This window comes from Lactuca virosa, chromosome 3, assembly GCF_052849685.1.
Source record: "Lactuca virosa cultivar CGN04683 chromosome 3, Lactuca_virosa_CGN04683_v6, whole genome shotgun sequence".
In the NCBI taxonomy this organism is placed as follows: Eukaryota; Viridiplantae; Streptophyta; class Magnoliopsida; order Asterales; family Asteraceae; genus Lactuca; species Lactuca virosa.
This window is the reverse complement of record NC_136428.1, coordinates 12,097,392-12,113,532: the sequence shown is the minus strand read 5'-3', so window position 1 is coordinate 12,113,532 and position 16,141 is coordinate 12,097,392. Positions and strand designations below refer to the sequence as shown.

General features: G+C 37.6%; 1 long non-coding RNA gene across 1 annotated transcript; it reads left to right on the top strand.

Annotated features, from left to right (window-relative positions):
* The first annotated feature begins 13,267 nt into the window (after nt 1-13,267).
* Nucleotides 13,268-15,294, top strand: LOC145162210 (uncharacterized). Its single transcript, XR_013738961.1, has 2 exons — nt 13,268-13,421; nt 15,136-15,294. It is a non-coding gene; the product is annotated as an uncharacterized LOC145162210 (long non-coding RNA).
* The last annotated feature ends 847 nt before the right edge of the window (nt 15,295-16,141 follow it).

Sequence of the window (16,141 nt, the reverse complement as noted above, 5' to 3'; positions counted from 1 at the left end):
ACGAGTTCCTTAAGGGTGTGTATTGGGGTAAACTCATTAGATATTGTCGTGAGGGGTGTATGTGGGCTGGACAAGATATCAATGGATCACTTGGTTCGAATTATTTGCATGGCTCTTATTTTGGATATATCCTTTGAATTGGAAGAAGAGTACGACCATTTATCCCATTCTCGGGTCGTGTGCGGCCATGTTTTCGTCGGATTTTGCATTGGTGGCAGCTTGTACTGTGAAAGGAATTATGCTTGGCGAAAGAGTAGGGAATTGGTGCGCTCCGTTAGTGTTGAGAGGGACGTTGATTAGGTTCCTGTAAGGCGGTGGAATGAGGTTGAGTATCTTTAGGCCCCCGTGGTGCTGGTCATGAGTTTCCAAGCGGATGATGGAATGTCGACAAGATCGGCATAATACCGAGAGCATTATCAAGTAGGGGAGATTTGTAACGCTTCGTTTAGGTATTGGTCAGTTTTCAACATTTTTAGAGTTTTGGGCTGGGACTCGACGAGTTGGGGAGATCCAACTCGTCGAGTAGAGATCATTTTGGACGCGGGATGAAGGATCTACTCGACGAGTTGGAAGGCCCCAACTCAACGAGTAGACCCTGGGAAGGAAAACCCTAATTTTCAGGGTTTGTACCCTATTTAAAGGCCTTAAGGCTCACTTGTAGCCTCCCTTATCAACCCCTTTGTCCAGAGAAACCCTAAATCGTGTATCATCTCCCATTTTGTGTGTATGTGAGCTTGGAAAGTGAATCTTAGTGCTCTTTTGGAAGGAACTTGAAGCTTGAAGAGGTTGGATTGAGTGGAAGGCAGTATTTTTGGGATTTCCTCCAGTGTGGCAACCATTTTAAGGTATAAAGTCGAAACCTTGACCTTCCATTGCTTAGATCTTCTTCTATGAAAGTTTATGGCCATTAATAGCCTAGTTTGGTCCCATTCTTGGTTTTGAACATGATATGAAGATATGGCTTTTTTTCTGGACATCTCAGGGCCTTTGGGGACTTAAAGTTGCCAACTTTATCAAGTCTTGGCCCTCCTTCATGCTCTAAGTCCCTTGACAAGCTTTGATTAAGTGTTTTTAGCCTTTAATACCTTGCATGGATGTAAAGTTAGCAACTTTATGTGGTAACTACACTAGGAGAAGTTAGATATGAAGTTTGGGACTTTAGATCTCAATAGAAAGGACTGAACACAAAAAGGACTGAAGGAACTCGTCGAGTCCCTTAGTCGACTCGACGAGCCGGGTAGGGTTTATTTGTTTTTGAGATTTTGAGTAAGTTCAGTGAAGGGGTAGAGTTTTGGTGTGCATGAACTTTTGGTCTTCTGAACATTTGATGAACTCGACAAGTCACTAAGGTGACTCGTCGAATTGACTCGGGATTCAGTGGAATGGACTCGGGAGGAACTCGACGAGTTGCTGGATGCACTCGACAAGTTCAGGTCAACATGGACTGTTGACATTGACTGTTGCTTTCACTTGACCAGGAGTTGACTAGGGTTGACCATTCAGTATTTTAGGCCTTTTTGGTATTGTTCCTTGGCGGATTAGGTCCATTGATGGATTTATGGACATTATAGTGTTGCGCTTTTGTTTGGGCTTGGGCCTCAGTTTTGGATCATACTAGGCCAAGGGTAGAATGGTCATTTTACCCCATGTATGGATTATACTATGGAGCCCAATTTGCTAATTGGGTATATTGATTGGTATTGATAGCTCGGGAAGTCGGCGGGGCAACAGCTAAGGATGTCATTCGGAAGCTTCTACATTCGAGGCGAGTCTTCTCACCATACCAATGGGTGTAAGGCACCAAGGCCGGCGCATTCAGTTAATTATAGTGTTTATTGTAGATTCACTACTGATATGTCTGGTATGCATGTATATGCGGTATGCTAGTTGTCTTTGTGATACTTGCTTGGAAGACCATGGGGGGAGCCCATGACGCTTGGATGTAAGACCATGTAGGGGAGCCCATGGCTTTTCAGGTAAAGACCATGGGGGGAGCCCATGGCATCTTGGATGTAAGACCATGTGGGGGAGCCCATGGCTTTTCAGGTAAAGACCATGGGGGAGCCCATGACACTTGGATGTAAGACCATGTAGGGGAGCCCATGGCTTTCTAGCTAAAGACGATGGGGGAGCCCATGGCACTTAGGTGTAAGACCATGTGGGGGAGCCCATGCCATCCTGGAGTAAGACCTTGGGAGGAGCCCACGACATCCATATATGTTTGTATGCATGGCTTATGTGATATATGTAGCTTGTATAGCTGATATGGGTTATGTGGATTGTGTGGGTATGCTCTGGGGAACTCACTAAGCTTTGTGCTTACGGTTTACAATTCTCATTTCAGGTATCATCGATTTGGGAAGGAAGGGCCCGACTTGATCGCAGCACGCACATCCATGTTTTCCGTAATAAGTGATTTTGGGATGAACTCTGATAAATGTTTTAATTAACTATGTTTTGGAATGTCAGGATAATATCTATGTTTTGACTATAATAAAAATGAAATTTTTACCCCTGATTTTTGGGTCGTTACATGTATTGTTCAAAGTCGCGATACTCACGAACTAGTTGGTTTGAATAAAGTGAGTAGTTAGGGGTTGTTGGGAGTATTAGTCATGCATCAGAAAGTCTCTTGTGCATTATAAATCCCGTTTTTTCGTGGGTTGTTATTAGGGGTTTGGTTACCAAGGTTGGGTATCGGTTATGGAGTCTTGACTCATGAAGTTCATTGTGAATATATCGAGTGATTTTCTAGGTGGGGGTAAACCTGAGCTGATACAGGTTGAATTCAATGTGAAAATTCTTGGATTGATCATCTTTGCTCGTAAGAGTAGTGGTTGGTAATGGTGTGTCAGGGAGTCAAGGGTTTATTTAAGGTTTTTGGTACATCTTATGGATTTGGAATTGGTTGAAATTCACGATCGATGTGTTTGGAGTACTCCATTCCGCCTGTTTGGTGGTGTTCTTAGTCAAAGACAAGGGGTGGGTTCAACGAATGGGTGAATATCAGTCCTGGAATATGGGTTTTGAAGTTTAGATCTGATGGGTTCCCGGTCTCGCGAAGCATATTGATAGAGTTGATTTGGTGATTGTAGTTATGATAGTCCCCAACTCTGTGATTCTCACTAGAAGTTCGGTCTTACAGCTAGAAAGTTGTGGAATAGGCTGGCGTTGTATGTTCTTCTCTACAGCGGTTATATAGATGTGACTCGTGTTGGGAGTCGCCTTGTTTTTGAATGGAGGTTTCAACAGCAGTAAACAATTAGAGGTTCTGTATTCCAGTTGGCTATCGTCATGATTCTGCATTTATGTGTCGGATTATCATGAAGACGAATGGCCGAGGAGGTTTAGAGCCGATCGAATTTGCGGTTTTTCGGCTAGGGGTTCGATCGTGAATTGGAAACGAGAGCTGACTTCGAGGACCAAATCTAATTTAAGTAGGGGAGAATTGTAACATCCTGTTTCCTGCCATTTCTGAGCCATGAACTGGAAGTCGATTGTGTAAGGTTTTGGGTCTTAAAAAGGCAAAGTTTTGCCTTTTTGGAAGGAGGTAATGATAATCAAGATATTTTACCCTTGAATTGTGTTCTGGGCCGAAGGGTAGAAAGGAAAAAGTCATACGCCGGGTCCTTGCATGGAATATGGATTTTTTCGAGACGTTTTTAGTCCAAGATATTTAGATAATATTGTAGAGCTCATCAACACCTTTCCGTGGATATAAAAAATATCGAAAACGGAGTTGGAACGAAGAAGTTATAACCATTTGAAGTTAGGGTGGTGTTGGGTTGAGCTGCATACGTTGGGCGTACTCAATGCGTACTAGGGAATCCCTAGTACCCTGGGCGTAATTTGAGTATGTTGGGAGTATGCGATCAATTCCCAAACCCTATTTTCGTGGTTTGATCCCTATGTAAGCTCCTTCACTTCCCCAAACCCATTCCATTCTCAGTATCCACCTCTCTACCACCCTCTCTTGAAACCCTAACCCTAGAGTGTTCTTGGTGCACCTTGGAGAAGAAGGAACTCATTGAAAAGGTTTTGGTTGCATTGGAGCTTGTAGATCCAAAGTTTGAATCTTGATGATGAACTTGTTAGATCTAGCTAGTTTTGAGTGTTATGAGCTTTTGGTCACTTTAAGTGCATAAAGTTTAGATCTTGAAATTTTATGACTTTGTTATGGATAAAGTTGGAAAATTTATCCATCTAAACATCATTTTGATTCAGATCTGAAGGATTGGAGACTCAGACTTAATGGATTAAGTTGAAAAGATGCACTTTTGGGTCCCTTTGAGACTTAAAGACTAGATCTTGTTTGTTGGGACCATTCTAATGGATAAAGTTGGAAACTTTATCCATTATGGATCTATTATGAACCTTAAAAATGTGATATTGGCCCTTCTATCCTTTCCATAAAAGAGTTGTGATGTCTTATTGGGTTAAGAACTTAAAAATGTGATACTGACATTAAGCAATTTATAGCCATGCAAACTCATAAAGTTGGAAACTTTATGACTTAGGACATCATTTTGGGCATGGATTTGAGTTCTGGACGTAAGGGATGAAGGGAATAAGCTCCTAATGGAGCTTTGGGATAGGGCTGCTAATGATGGGCGTACCTAGAGGTACGCTACGCGTACACGGTCATCGCCCCGCTTTTCGGTCAGCCTAACGTACTCTCTTGGTACGCAGGTCGTACTCCGCTGGGAAAGGATAATGATTTTTGGGACCTTGACCTTTGACTTTTACTTTGACCAACGTTGACCAAGTTTGACCTATGGGTATTTTGGGTATTTTGGATTGTGTTTGATAATTGGTCATTTGGATGGATAGGTGACGGTTAGAGCTGAGATTCGGAGTAGGTAGCTTATCAACTATCTTTCAGACTGAGAGGTGAGTTTTCCTCATTGTACTTACGGGTCGAAGGCACCAAGGTCGGCCCATTAGATTGATATCCCGTTATGCATTGATTTATGATATGTTGAGTATGGGACAACCTTGTATGATTATATGATAGTTGCTGATACACGTAGACCGATAGATCTATAGGACTACCTTTGACTTTTGGCTGCATGATTGTCTGTCTGTTGATTTTGTTTGTTATTTGTTATATGTCGACATATTGTGCTGGTTTGATAGTTTACTGCTTTGTGCGTGAGTCAACAGACCGGGGGTACTCAAGTCCGATGACTGAGTGGGCCCGAGTGTATTACATTCTGATGACTCAGTGGGCCCGCTGTATATTGGCATTCCAGTCCGATAACTGATTGGACCTATTGTATGTTGGCATTCCAGTCCGATGACAAGCCAAACTTATGTTGTGGGCTCAGGAGCAACCCAAATATGTGTTGTGGGCCCGATCGGCAAGCGAGACTCAAACTGTGGGCTCAGGGGTAATCCAGTCTTTTAGATATGGACCCAGTACATGTTGTTATTTGTTATTTTTACGTAATGGTACTTTGAGGGAACTCACTAAGCATTGGCTTACAGTTTTTAGTTTTAGTTTCAGGTACTTTAGAGGACCGTGGCAAGGCGAAGGCATGACCGTACTGTGACAACCGTCAAATTCCGGTCAAGTCAAAGTCAAACAAAGTCAACAAGTCAAACCGGTCAACTCCAATAACCCTTGTATGTTAGGGTTTACGTTATGTAATCACTATACAATTCGTTATTTTAATGAGAAATCATCATTTGGAAAGTTCATGTGTTTGATTTTCCTTAGCCTTAACAGTGCTAAACAACGAACCAAACGATAAAACATTATTGCACACTCATTGGGAGTGTGTACGACACTAAAACACGGTTTAACGGGGTTTACGAACCTTGCGTTATGAAGCCGGACACTCAACTTAATCACAAACGAAACCTCTCTAAATCGTTTTCACTCTATCTCTTTCTATTTGAAATCTCTCCCAAATCTCTCTCTCAAAAGTTCCCATAACTTTTTGGAATCATTGGGTCATCCCGACCCTTAACCGGGTCAAAAACCACTTGAAACGGGGTAAAAACGGGTAAAATAGCCTTAAGGACCCAAAACGGAAACTTCAGGACCGAAGCCTCTCATCCGAGGCCTCGGATCCGAAGCCTCTCATCAGGACCGAAGCTGAAGCCTCTCAGGAGACCGAATCCGAAGCCATCAGACAGCAGCCTCGCATGCGAGGGTCCGAAGTCTCGGCCCCCATCCGAGAGGTCTCGCAGACGACCCCTTTTTACCGGTTTTTCGACTACGACTTCGTTTTAACTCCGTTTTTCATTATTTTAACGTGGGATTTTCACCCAAAACTTTATTTTATAAACTAAGGCCCCAAAATATATAAATCTCCAGGATTTTTATAAAAATATATTAAAAGAATTAGTGGTTGAACTAATTATTGAGGGAATATTTGCTTTTCCTTAATTTATGGCAAAAGCAAACCACCACCACCTCACTCTATGATTAGCCACTCTTTCCCACTACCCCTTGTCACCTTAGTGGATCTTTACACCCAATCTCCAGCTCTTCCCACGTTCTAAGAGCTAGAGAATTGGTCATCTCTCCTCATTCTCATTAAATTCTTTCATTCTACACTTAGCAACCAAAGAAGACTCTCCAAAATTCTCTCATCTTTTCTCTCAACTTCAAGAACTTCAAGGCTTTCTCCAGGGATTTCTTTCTTCAATTAATTCTCGAATCATCAAGACATCTTCTTAGTGTTCTTGGGTTGAACACTTCCTCTCTCTTACTTTCATCTACTGAAACCACATAGGGTGAGTTCATACCCCTACATTTACATGTTTTTCTTAAGTTTTAAGGGGGGAATACAAGTAAAATCATCAAGAACACAATTAAACTTTTTCTATCAGATTACATCAGAAAAGATGAACTTCGATCACGGACTGTTTTGGTCAACTTAAATATTTTAGTTTTCAAAACTGTTCCAGGTGCAAGTAGTTCAAACTCTTAGCTTTAAAATGGCTACTTGCACATCTCCATATGATTTTTCTACAATTTATGGTGATTTTTACAAAACTGCCTATCATTTCAGAGGCAAACCCGGACCAGTCTGTGATTATGAACATTTTCACCTCTGTTAGAGATCACTAAAAATCATGATAAAATTTACGAACAAACTAGACTCATATTGCAAACTCTCAGAATTTGCAGATTTAGATTTAGGGCTTTGATGATTTTTCTATAAATTTTCTAAGAACAGTAACAGAAACCGTATACAACAAAAAGTTGCTGTCAATTTCATTTCACCTTGTAACATGTTGAGCAAGGTGTATATCTTTATGTGATTATATGTTATTGCAATATATGACATTTTATCTTAATATTTAGACACACATCAGTTTACAAATGGATTTGGACATATAAAATATAAGGAATAACAAGTGATTATAATCAAAGTACAACCGATACATTCAAACATTTAATAAACTATTTTGAATATAGTTTGCATACATTACTACGTACTACCCTTGGTTGATAAACTATAATAGGTATAGTTTATGAAACATTACATAACACATACATTTAAAAAGGGTACATTTATACAAAGGATATTTTCATTAAGCAAGGTACGGCCATACGGTACCAAGTTTTCATAACACGTAATTCCGTTAATGACTTTATTGAAACATTACATAACACATACATTTAAAAAGGGTACATTTATACAAAGGATATTTTCATTAAGCAAGGTACGGCCATACGGTACCAAGTTTTCATTACACTACACGTAAATTCGTTAATGACTTCTGTGAGACATTCGATTCAATTTACAAATAAGTCATGTATTATAACCAGAGTCTCCTCGAGGGAGAGCGTGATACTTGTGTATAGATCTATATTGGGTTTGACAAACCCACACCTAAACTGCATGCAACAGTTAGACCGATAGGTCTGGGGTGACAAATGTCATAACATTTCCGACGCCTGAAGAACGTCGTTTCAGGCCAACTAGGTCATAGCATGGTTATAATAACTCACATGTGGTATTAACAAACATAGAATTTACGGGGATTTCACAAAAATCAAACGAGTTTATGTCGATTTAAACTTGCATTGTTTTACTATAAGGAACGAACACTACTTGTACATTTCGGTCTTTGGGTTTTAAGACTACATTTACACATTAAGGAAAATATTGGATTTTCTGGAACGAACACTACTTTTACAAGAAAAGGTTATAATAAACTCACACAAAGTATTAATGAATATTGGAATTTACGGGAACTTCATTAAAATTAAATGAGTTTACGTCGATTTAAACTTACATTATTTATTATAAGTAAGAAAAGTTACTTGTACATTTCGGTCTGTGGATTTAAGACTACATATACATTTTAAGGAAAATATTGGATTTTTCTAAAACAAATACCACTTTTACAAACGAAAGGCTTTTAATAATACCAAACAAAAGCTTATGAAGTCACCAACCTTTGTGTTGACACTTTTTCAAACAACTTGTATTCTCAGGAAATCATTAAACATGTAATCAAGTGCTTTTGAGGATGGGACGCTAAGGCGTCTACTATTTCATATTTTGTCAACATATTGTAATTGATTCGTAAACATGTAATTCATACAATGATGTAACCTTTTCAATTATATATATGTTGGTTGTGTTTGCTTGAATTACTATTACAATTGTTGTTATGATACTATACATGAAGTCCTCCACCCCGAGACATTTCCGCCATCCTTGGTTTGGGGGTGTGGCAGATTGGTATCAGAGCACAGTTTATAGTGAATTAAGTATATCAAACCACATAAGATATACAAACTATAAACACAATTGGGACTAATAGTCTCTGATTTGTGCATTTTTCAAATAAATATACTTTTTGAAAATGAATGGTTTCTTATTAAAAGTATAAATACATGCATACATGCTCACATAGTTTCATAACTAGAAGAACATAAAGTAAAAGAAGAGGAGTTGTACATTATGGGTATGCCTTGGTATATGTAAATCAAGTCTGGGAAGGATATAGCCTGATCAACTATATCTGTCCGAGGAGTGACTTGCATATACTGGGGGATAGTCATAATGGGCAACAAATCTAACAACCTAACTACACCCTACAGGGAATACTTTAAGAATCGAATCTAAACACCTAAAAATACTATAGGAGTATTTGGTGATACTATAACCAACTTATGTGAAAACTAAAGACCTCTATTAGTAGGCCTATGATAACTGAGTGCATACGCCAAGGTTATACATAATTAAAGATATTATAGACTCAGAATCTATGACTATTGCTCTACTTCCTGTTCCTTGTTTGGTTGTGGACTTAGAGTAGAGTCATTTATTCGAAAGTCTATTCTATCTCAAATTATGTATAACTGATATGCACTACGTGATTATAGACGTAATTAATAAGGATCGCCCCTATAAGTAATTATAGGATTAGGCGTCTATTAATTATCTCTTCTATCCCTATTTTCGCACGAGCAACATGATGTGTAAAATTTTAACGCCCGTACAAAACCTACTTCTACCCACTACCATAACTCCGTCTCCAAGACGTTAACAGAAACACCAAGAATAGTTCACTAAAGTGCGAAATTATACATGTGTATATAAATGGTAAGGATATTTACTAAAAGGTTTATCAATGAAATAGGCATGTATTTTATTTCATTGAATCTCACTACTTGGTATTACAAACAATTTACAACTGGTAACTCTAAGATTCTTTAGGTGTACCTCGAAGTTATGTGTAATTAAGAAATGATTGACCTAGAAATGGTGAGTCCGCCTTAGGACCTGTTCCTTGTTTAGTTGTGGACTTAGGGTAGACTCATTAGGATCAACAGTCTAATAAAATTTTAATTACACATAACTGGGGGCATGTCAAGTGAATCTTAGGAGTGGATCAGACATGGAACAAATCACAAGATTATAATCAAGTTATTCCTACTAAATTCATAAGTCTATTTATATAGACCTCTGGTATAGAGTCGTCGGCGTAGTCGTGTCGGCAATCTAGAATATCGCTAAATACATAATACAAACTATAATACCCAAATTATACAAAATTTTCTGCATTAAAAATCAATAGACAAATACATAAAATGAAACTAAAAAGGGTATCAAACTATCAAGAGAAAAACACATACAATGTAGATTAAAATCCACTAATTATAACAAAATGGCTAAAGATTGTTAAGTCCTCTCTTCTTATAAATAGCTTTGAAGCAAGCTTGCCTAAGCTTCTTTGTTCTTTCTGTCAATTCCATACCTGGGAATTTCTCCATCATCTTCTTGTGCCCTTCTAACGTCTCTATCTCCTCCATTAATCCCAACTCCTAATTTTTTTTAAGGTAGATGCAATATATTTTTCATGTGAGTTCACAAAATTTACAATGAGTTAAGTTTATATAAATATAAATCAGGAGATCGTAGTAAATCAATTGATTTGATGTGGCATATGCCTAGGACCTATGTTTAGTTATAAAGAAACTAACAATTAAAATTTTAGAAAATACCAAAAGCACTTTGGTTAACAAGTGCATGAGTAATGTATAGAAGGTTATTATCATAATTTACCTTGGCATTTTCAATGAGGGATTGAAGGCTCTTAAGTTTTCTATGAGGCCATCTGTTTATGTTTAGCTCCCTGCATCTTTTCTTCAACACTGTTAAACGTATCCCTAGTTCCTTTGCTTCCATGATTATCGGCATCTCAAATTACTTCTCTATCTCTTCAAACTGCAGTGGTCTCAATCTCTTTGCCACCTTCCGGCCACCGTGATCAGTGGTGGCAGCACTAGAACTACATGTAGCCTCACCACCGGATTTACAGTCTTCACTGAAACTAACCAATGGTAAATTACCATCCTCCCAACAATCCCATAAGCTTATATCTTCAAGGGGATCAAGATCGTGAAACTCATTTCTAGAAATGATGTTTTGATCTTTGTTAAGTACTGTGGAAACGTTCTGATCGAGCACTTCATGTAATTTTTCCGACAACTCGTAATCATGATGGTTGAGCATGTCACCACTGCAAAAATCCAAAAAAACTCAAGATAATCAAATCCAACACGATGAAAGACTCTTTTTGATCACTACAAATCCAAACCATGTTTTGATCAATGTCGACAAAATCACTTTTCTGTGCGTAAGATGGTGTAATGAGTGACGTTTATATATACCTGAAAAGATCTTGATGATCAAAGTATTGAAACCAATCGAGGTCATCTATGGGGTTTTGATGATCTGCAGGTGGATCCATTTGTGAGGGAGAAGTTAAAAGTCGCGGTAAGAATGTGATGATTTATATAAGTAAAGTGGGAGAAGTAATTAATAGCAAAATTGTTGGGAATGCAACAAAACAAGTTAAGCACTTCTGAAAAATTGATAAATGATTTCGGTAACACTCGCGGAATATAAACTAGTGAAAATTACAAATGCAATGGAATATATATAGTCTATGATGTTATGGTTATTGTGTATCTAACAAATGAAGAGAAAATGAATATATATATATATATATATATATATATATATATATATATATATATATATATATATATATATATTCTTTGAGCCGTAACCTTCTTCTTCAATTCACACACATATACGGATATGTTGCTGCAAATTATGACTTGTATGCCTCATTCATTTAATGCATCACATGCCTACTGCATATTCTTGACTTTGAAGCTACGTACCAGTTTCCAATTTCCCCAGTAGCACAGTTTCATTAGAAAGTACTCCAAGTCTTCACACATGAACCAGTTAGAAAGTACTCCAAGTCTTCACACATGCAAATTATGACTTGTGTGTCGCTATAGGTATGTCGTTGGCTATTGTTAAAAACCTATAGCGACAACAAGTCATCGTAATAGATTAAACCTGTGGTGACGACAAGTCGTCGCTATAGGTAACTAATAAAACTTTATTTTTTTTTTACCCCGAGAATATGATTGACAAAATCTATCCGACGAGACCCTCGTGATACCTCTTGACGAAATTGAAATCAACGAGAGTCTCCACTTCGTGGAAGAACCGGTAGAAATCATGGATCGAGAGATCAAAAGAACAAAGCAAAGTCGTATTCCCATTGTGAAGGTCCGCTGGAACGCTAAACGAGGACCCGAATTCACCTGGGAACGCGAGGATCAGATGAAACAAAAGTATCCACATCTCTTCCCAAACTCTTGAAATCCCAGTCAAAATGAAAATTTCAGGACGAAATTCCTTCTAACAGGGGGATGATGTGGCAACCGTCAAATTTCGGTCAAGTCAAAGTCAAACAAAGTCAACAAGTCAAACCGGTCAACTCCAATAACCCTTGTATGTTAGGGTTTACGTTATGTAATCACTATACAATTCGCTATTTTAATGAGAAATCATCATTTGGAAAGTTCATGTGTTTGATTTTCCTTAGCCTTAACAGTGCTAAACAACGAACCAAAATGATAAAACATTATTGCACACTCATTAGGAGTGTGTACGACACTAAAACACGGTTTAACGGGGTTTGCGAACCTTGCGTTATGAAGCCGGACACTCAATTTAATCACAAACGAAACCTCTCTAAATCGTTTTCACTCTATCTCTTTCTATTTGAAATCTCTCCCAAATCTCTCCCAAATCTCTCTCTCAAAAGTTCCCATAACTTTTTGGAATCATTGGGTCATCCCGACCCTTAACCGGGTCAAAAACCACTTGAAACGGGGTAAAAACGGGTAAAATAGCCTTAAGGACCCAAAACGGAAACTTCAGGACCGAAGCCTCTCATCCGAGGCCTCGGATCCGAAGCCTCTCATCAGGACCGAAGCTGAAGCCTCTCAGGAGACCGAATCCGAAGCCATCAGACAGCAGCCTCGCATGCGAGGGTCCGAAGTCTCGGCCCCCATCCGAGAGGTCTCGTAGACGGCCCCTTTTTACCGGTTTTTCGACTACGACTTCGTTTTAACTCCGTTTTTCATTATTTTAACGTGGGATTTTCACCCAAAACTTTATTTTATAAACTAAGGCCCCAAAATATATAAATCTCCAGGATTTTTATAAAAATATATTAAAAGAATTAGTGGTTGAACTAATTATTGAGGGAATATTTGCTTTTCCTTAATTTATGGCAAAAGCAAACCACCACCACCTCACTCTATGATTAGCCACTCTTTCCCACTACCCCTTGTCACCTTAGTGGATCTTTACACCCAATCTCCAGCTCTTCCCACGTTCTAAGAGCTAGAGAATTGGTCATCTCTCCTCATTCTCATTAAATTCTTTCATTCTACACTTAGCAACCAAAGAAGACTCTCCAAAATTCTCTCATCTTTTCTCTCAACTTCAAGAACTTCAAGGCTTTCTCCAGGGATTTCTTTCTTCAATTAATTCTCGAATCATCAAGACATCTTCTTAGTGTTCTTGGGTTGAACACTTCCTCTCTCTTACTTTCATCTACTGAAACCACATAGGGTGAGTTCATACCCCTACATTTACATGTTTTTCTTAAGTTTTAAGGGGGGAATACAAGTAAAATCATCAAGAACACAATTAAACTTTTTCTATCAGATTACATCAGAAAAGATGAACTTCGATCACGGACTGTTTTGGTCAACTTAAATATTTTAGTTTTCAAAACTGTTCCAGGTGCAAGTAGTTCAAACTCTTAGCTTTAAAATGGCTACTTGCACATCTCCATATGATTTTTCTACAATTTATGGTGATTTTTACAAAACTGCCTATCATTTCAGAGGCAAACCCGGACCAGTCTGTGATTATGAACATTTTCACCTCTGTTAGAGATCACTAAAAATCATGATAAAATTTACGAACAAACTAGACTCATATTGCAAACTCTCAGAATTTGCGGATTTAGATTTAGGGCTTTGATGATTTTTCTATAAATTTTCTAAGAACAGTAACAGAAACTGTATACAACAAAAAGTTGCTGTCAATTTCATTTCACCTTGTAACATGTTGAGCAAGGTGTATATCTTTATGTGATTATATGTTATTGCAATATATGACATTTTATCTTAATATTTAGACACACATCAGTTTACAAATGGATTTGGACATATAAAATATAAGGAATAACAAGTGATTATAATCAAAGTACAACCGATACATTCAAACATTTAATAAACTATTTTGAATATAGTTTGCATACATTACTACGTACTACCCTTGGTTGATAAACTATAATAGGTATAGTTTATGAAACATTACATAACACATACATTTAAAAAGGGTACATTTATACAAAGGATATTTTCATTAAGCAAGGTACGGCCATACGGTACCAAGTTTTCATAACACGTAATTCCGTTAATGACTTTATTGAAACATTACATAACACATACATTTAAAAAGGGTACATTTATACAAAGGATATTTTCATTAAGCAAGGTACGGCCATACGGTACCAAGTTTTCATTACACTACACGTAAATTCGTTAATGACTTCTGTGAGACATTCGATTCAATTTACAAATAAGTCATGTATTATAACCAGAGTCTCCTCGAGGGAGAGCGTGATACTTGTGTATAGATCTATATTGGGTTTGACAAACCCACACCTAAACTGCATGCAACAGTTAGACCGATAGGTCTGGGGTGACAAATGTCATAACATTTCCGACGCCTGAAGAACGTCGTTTCAGGCCAACTAGGTCATAGCATGGTTATAATAACTCACATGTGGTATTAACAAACATAGAATTTACGGGGATTTCACAAAAATCAAACGAGTTTATGTCGATTTAAACTTGCATTGTTTTACTATAAGGAACGAACACTACTTGTACATTTCGGTCTTTGGGTTTTAAGACTACATTTACACATTAAGGAAAATATTGGATTTTCTGGAACGAACACTACTTTTACAAGAAAAGGTTATAATAAACTCACACAAAGTATTAATGAATATTGGAATTTACGGGAACTTCATTAAAATTAAATGAGTTTACGTCGATTTAAACTTACATTATTTATTATAAGTAAGAAAAGTTACTTGTACATTTCGGTCTGTGGATTTAAGACTACATATACATTTTAAGGAAAATATTGGATTTTTCTAAAACAAATACCACTTTTACAAACGAAAGGCTTTTAATAATACCAAACAAAAGCTTATGAAGTCACCAACCTTTGTGTTGACACTTTTTCAAACAACTTGTATTCTCAGGAAATCATTAAACAGGTAATCAAGTGCTTTTGAGGATGGGACGCTAAGGCGTCTACTATTTCATATTTTGTCAACATATTGTAATTGATTCGTAAACATGTAATTCATATAATGATGTAACTTTTTCAATTATATATATGTTGGTTGTGTTTGCTTGAATTACTATTACAATTGTTGTTATGATACTATACATGAAGTCCTCCACCCCCGGACATTTCCGCCATCCTTGGTTTGGGGGTGTGACACGTACACATCCTGGATTTTTATGTTGTTGATATTGGGAGACATTGTTTTTGAATAATGTTATGAAAATAATGATTATGTAACACTTATTTTCAGTAAATGGGTTGTTTTTGAAAAGTTTTTATTTATTGTGATTTTTGAGATGTTACAAGTTGGTATCAAAGCCTTGGTTTGAACGAATTGGAGGAACATCCATGTGAATCCAATCTCAAACTAAGGAACTGCAAAAGTTGTTAAAAAATTGATTTTCAAATTTGTTTTCAAAATTAATCAAGAAAGGATGTGATGTGTACAATCAACCAACGCCAGTAAGTATATCCCAAGATACCACACTGTTATTTGATATTATGTTTATGTTAGAACATCATGTTAGTGATAGGCTAGGGATCTTCAGGAATTGCATGATAGAATTGGCTAATACATGATGCCTTAGTTCCTATAGAGTTCTCTTGTTGATTGTTGTATGACTCTTTAAGGTGTGAATTAACTACTAATTGGATACGTTTAGTCATATGCTGCGTGGGCTAAATAATTATAGGGTAAAAATTTGGTCCTACTGTGCAGCTCTTGTCTGAGTCCAACCGTGGTGGGTTGAATCTTTTAATCTAAGATTATTTAAGTTATGTTGCATGTGATTGTATTCATGCAGTAGTTAACTGGCACCAATGGGGGTTGTCTGGCAGTTGATGGTAGGGTGAGATGTGGATCCCAGGATTGCCTAGGGAGTATGTAGTGCTCGTTATACGCTTTTGTTGGAAGTTTT